Source organism: Helianthus annuus, chromosome 4, assembly GCF_002127325.2.
Source record: "Helianthus annuus cultivar XRQ/B chromosome 4, HanXRQr2.0-SUNRISE, whole genome shotgun sequence".
Lineage (NCBI taxonomy): Eukaryota > Viridiplantae > Streptophyta > Magnoliopsida > Asterales > Asteraceae > Helianthus > Helianthus annuus.
In genome coordinates, this window is record NC_035436.2 from 153,688,245 (window position 1) to 153,702,975 (window position 14,731).

The 14,731-nt window shown below is 37.6% G+C and overlaps 1 pseudogene; it reads left to right on the forward strand.

The window, feature by feature from the left end:
* Positions 1 to 508: 508 nt before the first annotated feature.
* Positions 509 to 4,983, forward strand: LOC118491668 (annotated as a pseudogene).
* Positions 4,984 to 14,731: the final 9,748 nt, after the last annotated feature.

The following is a 14,731-nucleotide window of genomic DNA, read 5'->3' on the forward strand; positions in this document are numbered from 1 at the left end:
TGGTTTTTGAACAGAATTAATATCATAGTGCTACTGAGTTTTGCCACATGTTTAGTACAAGTAGAATGACGTACACATGCCGTTATGAACCCTAAGTCACCTAAGTTGATAACGAGGTATATTTGTCGTCAATGATTTCGGAATCGAACACTTGAGTGGATGTTGTAGTAGTGGCAGCATATGTTTTTGGCTTAGTATGATTATATACGACCAATGTGCAAGAAAGAAGTGAATAATAATGAATCAAGATCTTAGCAAGATAGAAAACATCTTTATTGATGCTCAGGCTACTTTTGTATGTAAAATATCAGAAGTTGAAATTAGAATTAGATTAGTTGATTAGCATAATCATAGCTATACCATGGTTTTTTAGGTATTCAGTCAACTTGTTTTAGGGGGAAGTGTATATTTGACTTATTTTATTTTGTTTTTGTATAATCTGCTGTAGCTATGTATTATTGCAAAGTAGCAGTGTAACAACATTTTCTCTTTTTTTAGGTCCTTGAATATGTATGATCCTCTTGGAAATCCACCAGGAGGGGCTAGACCACCATCAAATACACCACAAACTCCTTTTGGGAATCCATTTTATGGTGCCAGCTCAGGACTAATCAGGGGGTGGACTTTGTGCATATATGGAGAAAAAAATTTAGGTTCAAGGTCTGAGTACGTGCAAAGCAATGTAAGGGGCATTGCAATCAACAGTTTACATATATTTTTTTAGATCGTATCAGATCTCATTGATAATTTGATATTAATTCATGGGATGTTTAAGGAAAAGAGAGACAGAGTGGTCTCCAAAGCTCTAGGAAGAATACATAGTTTGAACAATAGTACCTAGTGTTATCTTTTTTATACGGTTTCAGTGGGAGAATTGTAAGAATACGATATAAAAAAGGCTTTTTATATCGATTTGCTAAACGCAAGGAGATAATACTAAATGGAAACTTTGAGTTAAATTTAATAATGAGAAGTAAACAAGATCACATTTGGCTCTTCATCATTTTCTCTAATTCATGGATTTGTAACATTGATTGTACAAAGTTCAATGCAATTAGGCTGATATTTGTGTGCCCTATTCATATCCTCTCTGGATCTAAGAACATTTTGAGAGCTTCTTTGGACACAAAATGTATCTTTTGGGAGTTTGTACTGGCACAGCTTAAGCGTGCTTGTTTTCGGAGGTTTGTTGTGCTATTAACTTTTTTTTTTCATGTCCTAGCATGATTGTTCCACCTTCTGCCAGAAACACACAAAGCCTGAGGCTGTTTAACCTTGTTTTCCAGAAAATTAAAAAAAATATCCTGTAACTCATTTGGAGACCACTAGTTACCAATCATATAAACTGATGCGCTGCATTTTTTTTTTTTTTTTTTGTTAGGGGGGACCTTAATGCTTCATATGTCTTAGTTAAACTGTGTCTTTATACATCTCATGCCCAAAATTAAACAAGGCTTTTGGTTTCAGCGATACTATTTTATTTTCACCAGAAAGTTAAATCTCTATTCTGTGTTATTCGATAACTATTCTCATAGTCAATTAAATAAATGTCTTCAAATTAGCGTTTTACATCTTTCACACATGATAACTCGGTATTTTTTTTTAATAAAATCTATCAAGTGTAACATCTTTGGATGTTTAGTGCATGGTTATCAAAGGTGTACCTGTTAAAAATGTATAAATAATTCATCGGTTTTATATTTTTTATACTTCTGTATTTTATATTATTTTTCCTAATAATAAGTGTCTTTTGTACATGTGAGGTATGGGCTGCTTCTTATTGGATAGTTACAACAAAACTATTGTGTTGGGCTTGACGATGGACTAGGCTTGTTGTACGGTTGCTGATGATGGGCTGATAGGTGAAGTTTCAAGAACTCAAGACTTCGTATATAAATGGCAGTTCACCTCATTTTGTGCAGAGATTAAGAGAGAAAAGGAGCTGGGATATATTTTCTTTGTTCTATCATTTTTTCTCTCTCTTGTGATGAATTAGGGGTTTCAAACTGTGAGTCATTCTGATTCACAGTTGTAGTAATTCTTGTTGATCGTTTTGTTAGGAGCATCTTGTTGATGATCATCTGAGAGTTAGAGAGTTGTGTATATTGTTCAGTGTATTCATTCTAGGGTTGATGATATTTTGGTTTGGGTATTTCTGAGTTCTTATACACTTGATGCGATATTTTTTACATTACCATTCCTTTCCATTGAATTTAAGCAGAGAATGCTAGTCAGTGGATCAAATAATATTGCATGATTCTATACTCGACACCCTTTATTTTTATAGTCTGGTGTTGTTTTCTTTGACTAACATGTGTAGTTTATTGATCGCATACTTATTAACAGCTACATGTACCAAAGGTTTTTGTTATCATTTGATGCAAGTGTACCAAACAAGAATGGAAACACAATTGTGAGTTTTAATCTATATATTTTGTATTTTTTCCCATCATTATAGTGCTTGTGTCTTATATTCATAGTTTTATACCTAACAGGCTAACATATAAGTAATTTTAGGAAGTAGGCAGCTACTTGCGTTTTTTTTTCTTTGGACCTCTTTTTTTGTAGTTTAGACTATTTTACAATTTTTTTTAGTTAGATGGTTGATTTAATTGCTAATTATATTAGGTATATAACTATACTTGGGAAGTAGTTAGTAGTCTAATCTTCTAGTCAGATCAAAATTTTATGTCAATTGTAATGTGCTTGGTAATCTTAACTGTGCAATCAATCTCGCACTATGATATGATATTTGTGATTTTCAAGGTTTGATGTTTAGTTCTGATGACGGGGGTAGCCCAAATCTCAATAAAATGACTAATATACATAACAGCTTAAAAGGTTAAAAGGTTGAGAGGTTCAATACACGCGAACTCAGGTGAACAGTAAAAAGGACAAGCACAGTGTCCGGTCACATCAACACTTAACGTGTGAACCATTTCTGCACAGACAGAACATGTGCACAGAGAACAATCTTTTATCCGCAGGTCTAAAGCCTCCAACCCCCAAACGGATAATTCCTCCACTGTAGCCTTGGATCCATGGTCACGAGCTTCCTCTTATAGAATACATCTTATCTATAAGTACCAGCTCCAACAACCATATCAGGGACACCAGATCAGTTGAGCTAACACATACTCTCTGATCTTCTCTCTTCTCTTGAGAACAAGTTTCATACTTGCTTCTGCTTCTCTTCTTCACTTCAAACAGCATTGCTTCGCTAACAACTTCATTCCGGCTTGAATTCCCTTCAAGCTAGAATCAAAAGCGATCAATAAACAAGTGATCCAACCCCACGTGCTACAAACGTGGGAGGACCCCATGACCTGCGTTAGGCTAATCGAAACCCTTGAACCCTTTTACCCGGAGACATCGCTACAGGCCTTGGTCTTGTATTTGTTGCATCAACAAGTTCTTCACTGTTTTATTTGTTCATAGATTAGTCGATACTTCTCTGATCCACAATATTACTTTAAAGTCAACGACCATTACGTGAGAAACAAATTGAAAGTCGTTCTATTCCCTTCCTGCATAGGGTAATTCTTATTTTATCATCATTTCCCTGGCCTTCATATTGTTCTTGGTTAATGCAAGAACTATAAAATATAAATAAAGGACCAAGATCTTTATGTTCTAACTTTTTATTTGCAGGGTCATTAGACAAGAATTACCGAGCCCGTAGGGGGGGGGGGGTAGGCTATCATATAAACCCCCTATCTACGATATTAATGCTCCAGATTTGTATATCCCATTGATAGATTTCGGTACATACGTTGTTCTTTTTGGCTTCTCATTGGGACTTCAAGGGAAGTAAGTATCACCTCTACCTTAATATACATCCTTGTCAATTACATTGAGGCGAGGGGGGAGCTCTCTCTCTATATATATATATATTATCAAGGGTGACCTCTAGAGTGTAGGGTGTACCAAAGATGTACGATCAGGTGTCCTGCTGTATGCGTCGACCAGGTGGCCAAATGACCAGGTCAGTTTGGTTGGGTAACGGGTGAAAATGAAATTTATGGGCTAAATTGAATGTGTTGGCCCGAAGCCTTGTAAACAAGTAGTGTGTCAAATATGATTATACAAATATGATAATATTTCATTAAAATGATTACAAGCATCGTATAATATCAACAATAACCTAATGTTTCTATATAATGATTTTAGAAGTGGTCTTATGTGTCTAAAATCCACTTGGGGTGACTTGTGACTCTTGTGTGTTCCGACTCGTCTATTCTTTAGCTAATTATATTATTTAATTCGTGATATGTTAAGCAATGAAACATAATGTGGGGCCACTCATCCATAAGTGAATGGGTTGAAATTTTTGGTCAAGTATATACCATGAATGTCAATAATATTTGAAGTTTGTTAATAATGTTTCCTCTAAGAACAATAACTTTTTGAATTATGAGCACAATCTCTCTCTCCTTAACAATTACTGATTTGCAGGTTTACACCAGAAGCACTAAACTGGCTCTTCATGAAGGGAATAGTGGGTTGGTTTTTACAGGTTTCACTTCTAAAATGGGAAGGTGCAGAAACACCTCTGCTAGACATTGTAGCTTACGCTGGGTACGCCTTCACTGGATTGCGCCTTGTGGTCCTCTGTAGAATCATTGTGTCGTACTCTTACTACTTCTTAATGTCGTGGACTTGCCTATGCATGGGAATCGTTTTGGTGAAAACTAAGAAACGTGTCCTTTTTTCGGAGGTTAGAAGTTTTGATTCCAGCAGGCACCATTACTTGCTGCTGTTTATCGTTTTAGCACAGTTTCCTCTCTTCATTTGGCTCGGAAATATCACCACCATCAATGGAGAATCTACCATATTTATACCTCTTCTAGTGGACTATGTAAAAGAACGTTCTTCAAGAAGTTTCATATTTGTGTTTGGTCATTTTTACATTATATATGCATTTTGAATACTAATACTGATTTGATACCGGTATTGATATATTTGGGCAATTTTGGTTGGGGTTGTTTTGGTGGCTTATTTATTATTTATAACAACTTTGGTACAATAATAAGTTGTTTTGAGGTTCTTGGGATTGAGTTTCAATTATCAACTACTGAAATAATAATAGTTTTTTTTTGTTTAAATACACAATGACAAATTTGAATCATAGCATTGGATACCTTTAGATGGAGATTATGGAATCTTGTGGGGTGAATCATGAGTGAGTTGACAAATTTTTTTCTGTTTTGTATAATTACCATAAAAAAGAAGACAAAACACAACTTATAAAGTTGTAAATGTTTTTTTTAAGTTGTTTTGGATTTTTCTTGTATATGTTTACATTTTCACTCTTTGACTAAGGGGTATGAGGGTATAGAATAGGTCATGAATTGCTACTTAGGATGGTGGATGATATGTTACACCACTCTTCTTAGAAAATCACTATGGTTTGCATGAATTAAACCATGTCAACCATACACCAATCTTTCCATAATTAGTTAAATATATTTTACAAAAAATAAATTTAAAAAAAATGAGGATGATGGTTTAGGTCATAATCACACCATATAGGATGATAGATTTGAATGATAGATGAGAGTGGGATGAGATGACGTTGACATAAAAGATAATGGTGGTCTTAAAAGTCATGACCACACCCTACAGCCTTACATTCATGTATTTATATACATGTTACCATATTAAGATTAAGAATTATATATAATTTGAATTTATTATTACAAGTGTACGAAGTGTTTCTTGGATTCAGGGACGGACCAACTACTATCTCAGGGCGCACCCCTTGGAAAAAAAAAAACTTTAGGGTTACACGTAAGTGAAAATCCCGAGCGCACCCCCATGAAATTTTGACACCGCACACCAATGAAATTAAAGTAAGAATGGAAGAGCGTAGAGAAAAGTGAACATATAAGAATAAAAACCTTTTTTAAGCCGCTATCGGCTCTTGATTTTTCTCCGGCCGGCAACTAAAGACAGGTTTGTGAATTGATTGTGAGAAGGCGAAGAAAGGGAATAACAATTAGATTTTCTTTATTTTATGTAGGTATTGGCCCAATGAGTGTGCAATAGCCCACCAAAGGCCTAATATTTTGATCCATGATTATTTTCTCATTTAATTATTGTTTTATTATTTTCGTTGGTTCACTAAGTAGGGTGTTACGTTTTTTATTTATTTATTTTTATTATAAACTTTCTAAGTAAACTTTCAAATGAAAGAGTAAATCCTTTTTATTTACTTTATTAAATCAGATGATTTGGTTAATTGGTTTTAACTCAAGATATCGAGATTTGTTATTTTATTTGATGATGGTTTTGTTATTATTTATGTAATTTAGGGTTTAATCATCTATCTAAACCTTGATTCCGTTGAAGAAAACTAATGTTATTCCATCATTATTAGGTTTATACAAATAGTAATTGTAACATGTTAGAGAGTGTAAACTTTTTTTATTCTGATCCTTATATCTTAAAGTTCTAGTTCTGTCACTATTTGTTAACTTTTTAATAATAGCACATTAGGTTAAAATGAAAGAAAATGTTTACTTGATGTTGATGTAACAAATACAAGACCGATGATAGTAGCTAGGCTGGTTAGGCAAAAGGCTTGGAGGGTTTCGGTTTGCCTAACGCAGGTCATGGGGTCCCCTCTACGTTTGCAAGACGTGGAGAGAGGTTCACTAATTATGTTTGTTGATTGTTCAAGATCTGCGACTGAAGTATGCTCAGCCTTGGAAGCGAGAACAGTCAAGTTGTGTGTGTTGAATGTGAAGAAAGGAGACTTGTATGAAACAAGTACTCGAGAAGGAAGATCAGAGATCCCAAGGGAATCAGGGCTGATCGGAGTGTCCCAAATGCACTAAATGAAGTGTCATTTATAGAAGAAGAGATCGCCCAAAGAGGAAACCTTGGACTAGTGAACCCTGCTTGCAGTGGAGGACTTACCCTTTTAGGGGTTGAAGCGTTTGGACCTGCGGATAAAAGACTACACTCTGTGCACTCATTCTACTTTTGCGGCTGGGAGAGTTATTCAAGTAATCAGTGAAATAACTGATTACTGTACACGTGCTGCCTCAGCTCAGTTCCCGGGCTTTAAACCTTTGAACCTTTTAACCCTTCAAGCTGTCATGTATTCTTGGTCATTTTTTTTGAGGTTTGAGCTACCCCCGTCATCAGCCCCCCAAGTTAGTGGTTTTTGGGTGTAAGCACAAATACTTCTGACTTTTTGTACATGTGTTTTATTTTGCTTGAAGGCTTCAAGGCTTCAAAGCTTGAAATGTTGAAAGCGGTTGAGCTTTTTGATTTTTGAATTTTGACAAAACAGTTGATATGACTTCTGGCAGTTTCTTTTGTGTCAGGCAGTGGTTTTAATAACCGCTGTGTAATTATAACGTTTTCCTTTCATTAATTCACATTAATCCTTTAGAAGAGAACAATCGTTTGCACATTTCCTCTCAAGTTTCCTTTCCTTTTCTCCTTCCAGGTTAGTTCCGATTTCATATTTTCTGGTTATTTTCTTATAGCATGGGTGCTCGTAAAGATCTAGCGAAATCATTTTCTCGATTAACTCAAGAGGAAGTAGAAAATTTTTGTATGGAATGGGGGATTGGGATGAGGTTTAAACCGGTTGCACCGGCTTGTGATGTTTCAATCGATAAGTGTCCCCCTGGTTCCATTGCCATCTATTGTCGCCATTTTGAATTTTCGAACCTCCGTCACCCCTTCTCGAACTTTGTTTTGAATGTCTTAGGTGCTGTTTGTTTTTGCAGACAAAAACTGTCTGCAGTCTGATTTCAGCTGATTTTATATCTGCAACTGAAGATGTGGTCTAAAGGTCTGCAAGCTGAAAATATAATACTGTTTGTTTTATAAACTGGATATCGTCTGTATAACATAAAAAACCATAATACAACCACCACCACCACTACACTTGTCACACCCCGACCACGTAGAACATACAAAACGTGGCGGAAACGTCGGGGAGTGTTGTAACAGAATCAATTGTTTCAAATCCATGGCAAATGAAGTTTCGTTTTATAAATCAAACATGAAAGTTTACATTGTCTAAACAAGAATCAAAGCGTACATAACATAAATTAACTAGTTCTTGTCTCGTTTTAAGTCACTAAGGCACAGGTCCGCCTAAGTATGTCTTGATAAGTCCTATGCATCATTTCCTGAAAACACATGTGAAAATAGGTACGTCAGCATAAAAATGCCTGTGAGATACATTGGTTTTGTGAAAACGGAATTCATGACTTATGTTTGAGAAAATGTTTAGTCATGATCCTCGTATTTTGCTTTGTCTTGTAAATCATTTGAAAAACGGTAAGATCAAATGATATGTATAAATAAGAGAACAATGCATGGTTAACTGAATGACCATGTAAAAAGAGTTTGTATAAGATCTGTTGTTTGTAAATCAATGTCTTGTGAAAAGCGTGTTATTTGTATAAAATGTTCTATGTCTCAAATTGAAATGATTCAAATAACGCTACGATATGTAATACCATACAAACACTTATATATAGGAAGTACCAGCGGCGTATCCACCATGCTTGTATCATATTACACATGCCTCGTTACTTAAATCACTTACTCAAACCAAACCATCAAGATGAAATGTTTAACAACGGTAGAAATGTTCATGTATAGTCAAATGTCTATTGTCAAATGTAATCCATGTCAACGGATACAACTGGTTTACACGGTTCAATGGTTACAGACGGTTCATGAAATCAAAGGGGTAAGACGGTTCACATAGTCAAATGGTTACAACGGTTCAAAATGTAGTGTAATGTGTTCATATGCTGGATGAGCATATGCAACAGACATGCAATGTGAAACAATGTACTACGTATGCACACAATGGGCGTACGTAGCATGAAATGTATTGTAGAGTACAACGGTTCAAAATGTAGTATACTGTGTTCATATGCTGGATGAGCATATGCAACAGATATGCAATGTGAAACAATGTACTACGTATGCACACAATGGGCGTACGTAGCATGAAATGTATTGTAGAGTACAACGGTTCAAAATGTAGTGTAATGTGTTCATATGCTGGATGAGCATATGCAACAGTAATGCAATGTGAAACAATGTACTACGTATGCACACAATGGGCGTACGTAGCATGAAATGTAAAGCAATGTACTAAGTACGCACACGATGGGCATACATAGCATAAACACAATGAAATCATGTACTATATATGTACTATCGAACATAGTAGTATATGATGTGAAAACCGGAAAGCATAAAAGTAGCAAGTAGGCACATGTGTTTCACCCCAAAACAGTTTGGAAAACAGTAAAAGAGGGGTTCAATGTACTCACCTGAGATTGCTTTGAATTCCTTGTATAATAACCAGATAATGCTAGAGGTCACGGGATATCAAACGGCACCTAATAGGTAGCTATATTAATATACCGGACCAAAATCGGAGGGTCGGATAGTATGCGGGTTCGTAAACCAAACGAGTATGGAGACTCGTGTAATATGGTTTAACAAAGCCTACATACTAAAATGAAACCTAACCTAAGTGCTTACGCCCCATCATGACCCGTTTAGGTAGCTTAGGCTACCCTAACGCGTCGTTCGCGTAGAACGCGTCTGGAACGCCTAACATCGTGACCACAAGGTATAACCTCGGAAGGTTATAGCTATGGTCACCTAATGTGTTTGGTCGGATCCTAAAGATCGACCAAATGGGTCGGGTTCGAAAGTATAAGCGATGGTTTAGATCGCTTACCTTACGACCCTGTATAAGCACTAAACTAAAAGTGACGAGCTAAGCATGTTAGAACATGCTTAACTAAGTTTAGAAAACAGGTTTGACATCAAAACAAACGGCTTTGATGCTCACGAGTAGTTTGGTTACAAAATATGCAAGAATGCACATTTTGGCCGAAACTACAACCCGTCACTGAGCCTAGTTAACGTGGTGATCAGTAGGTATAGTCACTACGGACTATAACCATCGTGATCACGCTCACGTTATGAAGTTCCATGAACTTCGCATCGACCATAAGCTGGTCAATGCAGAAAGTCAACAAAATGTTGACTTTCGGACTCGAAAAGCGATAAAAGAGCGAAAGAAGACTTACGGAAGGTCCCCGAGTGCTAATCTAGATCAAATAGCTCAGGTATGGAACAATGGTTCCAACTTAGAGCCTTAAGATCAGATTTTGTGGGTTTTTGGAACAAAGGGGGGGGGTATTTATAGGAAAAGTGGAACCGTTAGGATCGTTTATCGAATATCGTGCCGCGATCTCGAGCGTACACTTGTCAAATTCTTGTGGTAAGTCAGAACTTGGCCCTTGGCTCCTGATTGGGTGAAAGGGCATTGCCCCTTGATCGAACGAAAGGCCAAACTGCATTAAATGCAAAGATTTTTCTGTCTGACAGTCTCACGCGCCCCGCGTAAGGATTTGGTAAATCCTTACGCGCCCCGCCTAAGGTTCCCAGATCAGAATTTACAATTTTGGTCCCTGCACTTCAGAAACACGTATTTTGGCCCATTTTTGGCACGTTTAAGCCCTGTTAACCTCATTTCAAGGCTCTAAGATGAAGTTAAAGTGTAGGGGACATGAAATATGCTCCAAAATATTCCGGATGTCGGTTCGTTTGGCCGTACGATTGCGATGTTCGCTTAATTACGACGGAATGCGCATAAGCGCGAAAGACGATCCAAATGACGCGACGAATGGATTTTTCTCATGCCCAACACTAAGGCATAATATAAGGATGCTTACATAAATTTTTGGATGTCCGGATGTATTCAGAACGTAAGTTATGCGCGAAAGTGCAAACTTGTGCAGTTTTTGACACTTTTAGTCCCTGAATGATCCAAAAGTTTGTTTTAGCATACCAAACACCTCAAAGCCTATTTCTAAGCTATGTAGAGGATATTTAGGGTATGTTTAACTTATGAACATGTTCCGGAATGTTCGTTACAGTTCAAATTGGCATACTTTCACAGTTTGTCAAGTTTAGTCCCTGTAAGCGAATTAACTTGTTTTTGCTATACCAAAGCCTTCAAAACTTATTTCTAAGTTATGTAAAGGTTATTTAAGGTATGTTGAGTATATGTTGATGTTCCGGAGTATTTGTCGCATTAAACTGAGTACGTTTACGCACCAGTTTGCGTATAATGCTCTAGAAAGAAATGTAGAGTTTGAAATTGAACAATAATTGATATGTGCAAAACATACACATATTTATACAAGATCCCAAGTATGAAATACAATATTTCATCGGCTTGGTATTTGTTTGATGGTCGCGGTGACACAGGTGTCACAGTCTCCCCTACTTTAGGAAATTTCGTCCCGAAATTTATTCGTAGGAGTCTATTTGTGAATTTGCCAAATAACCACCAATGATATGTAAGGCAATATCTTGTCATTTCCTTAACGGTCATTCTTCCGAAACGAAAATGAACAGACGGGTCATTTTCAATGGTTGCTTCATCAGAATTGGAAATGAAGGATTACACAACGGATATTCATTTCCTCAACGGATAATCTTCAGAAACGAAAATGAACAAACGGGGTCATCTTCAACGGTTGCTTCCTCAGAGTTGGAAATGAAGTATTACACAACGGATATTCATTTCCTCAACGGATAATCTTCAGAAACGAAAATGAACTAACGGAGTCATCTTCAACGGTTGCTTCCTCAGAGTTGGAAATGAAGGATTACACAACGGATATTCATTTCCTCAACGGATAAATCTTCAGAAACGAAAATGAGCTAACGGAGTCATCTTCAACGGTTGCTTCCTCAGAGTTGGAAATGAAGGATTACACAACGGATATTCATTTCCTCAACGGATAATCTTCAGAAACGAAAATGAACAAACGGGGTCATCTTCAACGGGTATTCTTCAGATTTGGAAATGAAGGATAAACGGATATTCATTTCCTCAACGGATAAATCTTCAGAACGAAAATGAACAAACGGAGTCATTTTCCTCGACGGGTATTCTTCAGATTTGGAAATGAAGGATAAACGGATATTCATTTCCTCAACGGATATTCTTCAGAAGTGAAAAATGAATAGCTAGTTCATTTTTCCTCAACGGATGCTTCATCAGAATTGGAAATGAATAGGGTTAACTCTAGACACATGACAGAACTTGCTGTGATTTCTGTGCACTAAATTCCATAATTATGTATGCATCCATAATTACGTAATCCCTTGCACAGTCCGCACAGTTTGTTTTGTAATGTTTTGGGGAAGGATATCAAACTTGTGACGAGGGTGACTAGACTTCCATCGGTTCCTTTTAATTAGATCGATAGGGGATCCTCTTGGTTAGGCCACCAAGGAGTCCTTTCAGCTATATCATCACATGATATCCCTAACCAGATTTTTGGATGAATCTGTTTAGCTAGACCACTAAAGGGGTCTAATTATGAAGTAGTACTTTATAATCCGAGGGACTTAACTATAACATAGAAGTCCATTGAGGATTTTAAGTAATACCTTTGGGCATCCTACTATGAATCTCTTGTACACGGATATGTAAGATTCTACGAAGATTTGGATAACATAATTTGGATCACACAACAATACATAAGGAAACACATAAGCACATAGTCACATAATTGTTTAATTTGATCATAATTTGTTATTAACTTGTTATCGATTGAATACGGATATGGAAACCTGTCGACGGATCTCAATGTTCACTGGAATCTATCTGAGAAGATAGAAAGATCTCCCAAAATTCGATTTTTGATTACAAGGAATCACCACATTCGAATGAAGGTATACAACAATTAAAGACTTACGGGAAATTCCTAGGTACCCTATTAAGGATTTATAGTGGTACCTTGGGTATTCGTCTTGTGTTGTAACATGCGCCTTGTACTTCGTTTCCTTAGAATAAAAGGGTACTTAGGAATTTCGTGGAAGACGCAAGCGATTATAGAATGGGAGAATTTTGGGGGTAGTTTGTTCTTCAAGGAATACGGTTCCTTGATTGTCGGTATTGCAAGGGATATGTCGTTTATACATGCAACCATCGAAATACATTGCAATGTAAATGAAAGATTTATTTATAAACAACGATATCAACTGTTCCTTGGATCTTGACAACAAAAGAAACTTAATACATAAGACATGATTATTTCTAAACGATGTTGTCTTCTAGTCAGTCGGGTGATCATCCTTGTGCTGGATTTGCATTAGCAAGCTTTGGGCAATTTCTTCGGAAATGACCCATCTCGCCACAGTTGAAACAAGAACCTGGTAGGAAACGACCTTGAGCGGGATTGTTGCCAGCTTGGTTTGGTGCAGCTGCAGCTGGGCAGATTCTTGTTGTATGGCCTATGAGTCCACAAGTTTGGCATTTGCGGCACTGTACATTGGCGTGATGATGGAGGCTACATTGGTTGCACAAGGGTGCAGTTCCATTGTATGGTTTTCTAGCAGGGGGTTGAGCTGGTTGGTTGGGGACGGCTTGACCATTGTGAGCGACCACGGCGAAGTTCTGAGAAGCCTTTCGCTTCCTTGACTTCTTAGGAGATTCAGTCTGTTCATCCATGGTCTTTGATTCCTCGATTGGGTTCGATTCCCCGGCCGATTTCTTGTCACCTTTTCGAAAAAGTTTATGCTTTCTGATCTGCGATTCAGTCAAGGTTGCAGATAGCTCAATGGCCTGACGGAGTGTGGTAGGGTTGCTACCAGTGACAATGTCTTGTACCGAGTCAGGCAGGCCGTCGATGTACCTTTCGATAGCCTTGTCGAGTGGGGCGACCATAGTCGGGCAAAGTAGACTCAACTCCTCAAACCTATCAGTGTATGCCCTGTGTTCGCCACTATCTTGTTTCAAATCATCAAATTCCTTCTCCAACGCTCGTTGTTCATGACGAGGACAAAACTCTCTCATCATAAGTGCTCTCAGTTCAGCCCATGTTTATGCTAGAGCAACATCTGCACCACGGTCTCTCATTACCCCGTTCCACCATGTAAGAGCCCTCTTCTGAAACACACTCGAAGAAAACTCGACCTTGCGATTTTCCGGACACTGCACGTGGCGAAAGGTATTCTCGATGCTCTCGAACCATTGGAGAAGCCCAGTTGCTCCCTCAGAACCACTAAACTTGAGTGGTTTAGCCGAGTTAAAGTTCTTGAAATTGCATGTACCATTGTTGTTGTTGTTGGCTTGGTTCCATTGAGCAAAGAGATTTGGGAATTGAGCAGCCATCTGCTGCGCAATAATTTCTGCCAGCTCGGCAGTTGCTATCTGGTGTTCGCGTCGAGGAGGCATTCTAAAAGAGGAAAACATGAAAGGAAACAAATAAAATGGTATTGGGTAAGAATAGGATGTTACAATCACTGACCATAATCACGGTTGATGGTCACTTGTTTGAATCATGAAGCAAACAAACAACACCAGGGCTGAATCAAAGCAAATAGATCCTCATAGTGTATCGCGAAGACATGCTCGCCTATAAGTGGACACTCACCCCAAGAGTTCCCAGGTAAGAGTGACTGGTCCGATTATGCGGATTTATACGAACACTCTAACCTTAGACAGAAAACCCAGGGTACAGGCATTCACCCTTCCAGTTCGCACGTGTTCACACTATTTAGGACCCAAAACTTTGACGGGAGTTTTGAAAATTCAAAGGGGTTCAAAACCTTATAACAAAGGGTTCAAAACCTTACAATAGAGGGTTCAAAACCTAGTAATCAATCATCCTAGAACAGATGATTAGCTTTCAAGGCGGTTTTGAAATTT